Source organism: Protobothrops mucrosquamatus, unplaced genomic scaffold (assembly GCF_001527695.2).
Source record: "Protobothrops mucrosquamatus isolate PMUCROS unplaced genomic scaffold, P.Mucros_1.0 scaffold_224, whole genome shotgun sequence".
NCBI lineage: Eukaryota > Metazoa > Chordata > Lepidosauria > Squamata > Viperidae > Protobothrops > Protobothrops mucrosquamatus.
The window spans coordinates 438785-444129 of record NW_015386300.1 but is presented as its reverse complement, the minus strand read 5'-3'; the positions used below and the strand labels follow the sequence as shown (position 1 = coordinate 444129).

The following is a 5345-nucleotide window of genomic DNA, read 5'->3' as shown; positions in this document are numbered from 1 at the left end:
CTACCCCCAGAGATCAGGGTGATCCCTGATCTCCCTTCCTTCCGCCGCGCCCTCAAGACATGGCTATTCCAACAAGCGGGACTGGCCTAGGGCAATTTTTAAGAGGGGTTTTTAGAGGGGTTTTTAATCATATTTTAATCAGACAATTTAAATATTTCATTTTAATTAATTTTAATTCTGTGATTGTTATTGGTGTTTTAATTGATTGTCAGCCGCCCTGAGTCCGCAAGGAGAAGGGCGGGATATAAATTCGAATAATAAAAATAAATAAATAAATAAATTCCATTGAATTTCTAGATGAAATACATTCCAACCCCTTTACACTGGATCCCTATTTTCTTAACTTCTTGTCTGCTCACTAGTTGCCTCCTTCCCTTGTGAGAAATTCCAAATTCTTCTCCTCTTTGTTTTCTTTACTATACCATTCTACTTTTGTTGCAAAATTATATTTTTCAACTTCTAATAAACCAATACCTTGTTGATCAAGTTTGTAAGATCACATATCATTTTTAGAAGCTCCCATCTCTGTTTTCTCTTTCGTTTGTTTGTTTTAAAAGAGTAAGCATCAGTATTAAAAGATGCTATGCTGCTTCAGAGATGGACCATATAATAGGAGTATATAACCTGGGGCCAGGCTGAATGCGGTTTCCTGGAATTTACAACTTTTTGAATCCTTCAAAAGTTGTAGCAAAATTGTAACTTTGATGTGACATAAGGGGATGATGACTAGACATATTAAATCATAAATATGAACAACTGTTTTAAATTTAACTACAGTTAATTTAAATTAAAACAGCTATTTTTTTTTAAAAAAAAAATCCACTTCCCCTCTTCTTTGCTTTGGTAAAAGGTAAAGGTTTCCTCTGCTCAGTCATGTCCGACTCTAAGGCACAGTGCTCATCACCATTTCTGGGCCGAGAGAGCCAGCATTGTCCCAAAATTTCTGTGGTCATGTGACCATCATGGCTATACGCCAAAGGCGTGCTGCTACCTTCCCACTGAAGTAGTACCTATTAATCTATTCACATTTGCATGCTTTTGAACTGTTAAGTGGACAGGAGCTGGGGCAAGTAACAGGGACTCACCCTGTTGCGTGGAGTTCGAGTCTTGAACCCAGGCAGACAGCTCTCCAGCTGACAACTCAGCATCTTTAACTGTTGAGCCATCACATCCCCCTTTGCTTTGGGTTTCTGTAATTTTTAGATGGTGGCTCTTGGCATGCCAGTTAAAGACCAAGTTCTCAGCCCTGTAATAGCTGTGTATCTTGCTGTACAGTTTCAAAAGAAAATAACCATAATAATAATAATAATAATAATAATAATAATAATAATAATAATAATAATAATAATAATAATAATAATAATAATAATAATAGTTGTTGTTGTTGTTGTTGTTGTTGTTGTTGAGTTGGAAGGGACCTAGGAAGTCTTCTAGTCCAATCCCCTGCTCAGGCAGGAAACCCTATACCATTTCAGACAAATGGCCACGCAGTCTCTTCTTAAAAATTTCCAGTGTTGGAGCATTCACAGCTTCTGGAGGTAGGTTGTTCCACTGATTAATTGTTTTAACTGTCAGAAAATTTCTCCTTAGTTCTAGGTTGCTTTTCTCTTTGGTTAGTTTCCATCCGCTGCTTCGTGTCCTGCCTTCAGGCGCTCTGGAGAATAGCTTGACTCACTCTTCTTTATGGCAGCCCCTGAGATATTGGAACACTGAAGTGTGGAACATTTCTATTAAATATTGTCTATATGGTTGTATTGCTGCACAAAAGAAATTAAGAATTCTAAGGACCATTTTTACAAAAAAATAGCTAATAAATGATTCTATTATAAATAAATGAAGTTGGGAAGAAACCATGTGTTATACAAACTATAAAAGGTGATGAGTTTGATACAATAAAGTAATAATGGATTGGCAATGGTGTTTTAAACTTTCTTGGTGTAAAATATTGATGTTAATATGCAGTTTCCAACACCAGGGGGATTAAAAAAAATCTCAGATCCTCGGGAAATAAAATATTTAAATATGAACAAAAACCATGAATATTCTTCATTAGCCAGGAAAGGCTGCCGATGACTCATTTCAATGACTAATGAAATAAAGCTGCAAAGGGTCTGTACAGTCTTGAAAAGAAATAATGAGTATTTGTGTGTATGCAGAAGAATGAAATGTGCTCAGGGAAATGCAAAACAAAAACAGCGTACAGGTGATACTCGACTTATGTCCATAATGGAGCCTGCCCATTATCATTATAAGCCCTGATAGTTGTAAAATAATAACCATATGACTGGACATGTTTTTGCAACATTTTTTTGTGGTGGTTGTTAAGTGAATGCCACAGTGATAAAGTGAATGCCACTGTTATTTAAGCAAACCCATTTTTTCTATTATAGGGCATTTTTGCTGAAAACCTGAAGTAAATGCTGGGTTTAAGTGAAAATATCGTAAATCATGGTCATGTTACTGCAGGATGCTCCGAAGGGCCGTAAATGCAGTCTTGAGTGCCAAGCACCGAAAATGCAGTCAAATGATCTTGGAGGAGGGGCTCCATCAGAACTTCAGAACTGGGTCATGTACCTTTTTGGTGGTCCATTGTAACTTCAAACGGTCACTAAGTGACCAGTTGTTAATCAAACACAGTCATAGAGATATATCCGTATTTTGTAACAGAAGATCATAGCACCCAGGTATGCCAGAAAGTCTACTTCTTAGTAGTTGGGTTCACAAATTGCTCTATGCCATTATTTTTTTAACCATGGTTTTTTGGACAAACCACACTTGGCTGGGGTCTGTAAAATGTTCGGCTTAGTTTTATAAGAACTAAGTTCAGTGCAAGCTGGAAATCATACTTTTGGCTCAACTGGAGGAAGGTAATTGGTTTAAATCTTTGCCAGAAAAGCTTGCAAGTTGGCATTCTTGCCTGCCATGTTTCTGCCATGCCTCCCTGTGTTAATTCCATTCCATGCCCAATAAGTTGCTTTCCCCTCGTCCTGGGCTGTTTCAGGCTTTCTGTTTTGTCTCCATCTCATCCCATAAATAGATTTATTTTTCTACTTCTGCAAATCTTAAATCTCGTGCTCTGCTGATCTCCTCTCTGGTGGATGGAAATACTGGAGTGCCATAAAAATGGCCACTCTGGAAATGAAAATTTCTGAAACTACAGACTAAACTGGGATTTTTAAAAAATATCCTAGAAGGTTACACAAGAAAACAAAAACACTGGTCACTAAGAATAGACTGCATTCAAGGGTAAATTTCCTTTTTTATATCAGTGTTTTATATCTCATGAAGCTGAAATGTATCAGTTAGGTACAATTTTCTTTGAGTCAAGCTCAACTACTGACAAGTTCTTGAATTTAACAACAATGTTTGCCATTTCTGTTTTCAGAATACTTCTTGATTTTTCATTTTAACTTTTGTTGTTGTTAGTTGCGAAGTCGTGTCCAACCCATCGCGACCCCATGGACAACGTTCCTCCAGGCCTTCCTGTCCTCTACCATCTTGAGTCCATTTAAGCTCATGCCTACTGCTTCAGTGACTCCATCCATCCACCTCCTTCTCTGTCGTCCCCTTCTTCTCTTGCCCTCAATCTTTCCCAGCATTAGGCTCTTCTCCAGTGAGTCCTTCCTTCTCGTTAGGTGGCCAAAGTACTTGAGTTTCAACTTCATGATCTGGCCTTTTAAAGAGCAGTCAGGGTTGATCTCCTCTAGGACTGACCGGTTTGATCATTTTAACTTATAGTCCTGATATTCTAGGTGGTCTGCCAGGTACAAACTTGGCTCAACTCAACTTAAGTCTCAAAGACCAAACAAGGTCAGCCAGGTATTTCTACCTGCTGAGGCAAGCAATAAAATCTATTAAATAATAATTTGCAAAAGAAAGTTATGTATATCTAGTTTTGGCAGTACTGATGGTTTTCAAGCTTATGCCTCTTGGGGAAACCATTGATATCAATATAACTTATTCTAATTTTGGTAAACCATGAAAATATTCAAATATATAGACATGCTTCTGTTTTTTAAAGTCAGATTTTAAATCCTAAACTCAACCAAGTGTCAAGTCCCTGAGTATGGCATGTGATAGAATAACTTATTGCTGATAACAGAGATAAACTATATTTTGGATGGGTGGGGAAGCCTGGTATGAGAGTAAAGATACTTTTAGTGACTTAAAATCAAACCTCTGCTGATATTCTAAACTTTTAGTGTTTCAATGCCCATGCTCAGTCTTTTAAATACAGGCTCTACATGCAGTTTTTCAACAAAAAAAAGCCTTCTTAAATAGAAGGGAGCTTTTATACATGTTTCAATGAAGTTGATTTACAAATGTGGCAGGATATGGACCCTATATAGTCTTCCATCCTAAAATAATTGGGAAAAGTCAGGTTAACTGTCTGGGCAGACTGCATGTGTAAACATGCTTAGGAGCCTTGATGTCCATCTTAGAACTATTTTTTGATGACTGGGAATTTTTCTTCTCCCCTGATTGCCTTGCTAAGGCATGAGATAAAAATGGGAATGAAATATTCCTTTATCTAGTTCACACTAACCTGTTCATTCTATCTCTTCTTTCTATCATTGCCTCTACTCCATTTCATGAATTGTTTTTTGTTTTTAATTCTTATTCAGGAATATTGCATCATCCAAACATGACTTCTTCAGCTTTTCCTCCTCTTGACCTATATGTTTTTCATTCATATATTTGTTTAGTTAATGAAGCCTCATTCATTCTCTTTATCACAAACCTCAACATAGTTTGTACTGGTGACTCATGTTTATATTCAATTCACTCTCATTCAGTACCCTTTCATTCATGACCTTTTTCTTTAACCACATACATTTAGTATCATATTCTCATGGCATTCAATTTCTCCTGATATTACCAAGCTTGCACTTCTATATTACAAAGTTCACTGAAATATGCTCTTGTACATAAGTATTGTTACATAACTACATAAAAGAACTATTATTCTATTAATAAAAGATTCACACCTTGTAACAGGAATGCCTTTTACCAATACCATTTTCCCATTGTTAGTAAACATTCTATCAAGATGCACAAATTTATCTACTTGCTCTGTTTTTATCATTTTATCATTTATATATATATATTTATATATATATATATTTATCATTTTATCATTTATATATACGCTGATGACACTCAGCTGTACATTTCCACCCCAGGCCACCCCAACGATGCCCTTGACGTGATGGCCCGTTGCCTGGAGGCCGTACGGGTCTGGATGGGGAGGAACAGACTCAGGCTCAACCCTTCCAAGACCGAGTGGCTGTGGTTTCCGGCGCCTCGGCATAGTCAGCTGATGCCATCGCTGACTATAGGGGGCG

The 5345-nt window shown here is 37.2% G+C and overlaps 1 protein-coding gene across 5 annotated transcripts in view; it reads left to right on the top strand.

The window, feature by feature from the left end:
- PPP3CA (protein phosphatase 3 catalytic subunit alpha) overlaps positions 1 to 5345 on the top strand; it is a 189479-nt gene that overhangs the window by 40645 nt on the left and 143489 nt on the right. The gene's annotated exons all lie outside the window — the stretch shown is intronic.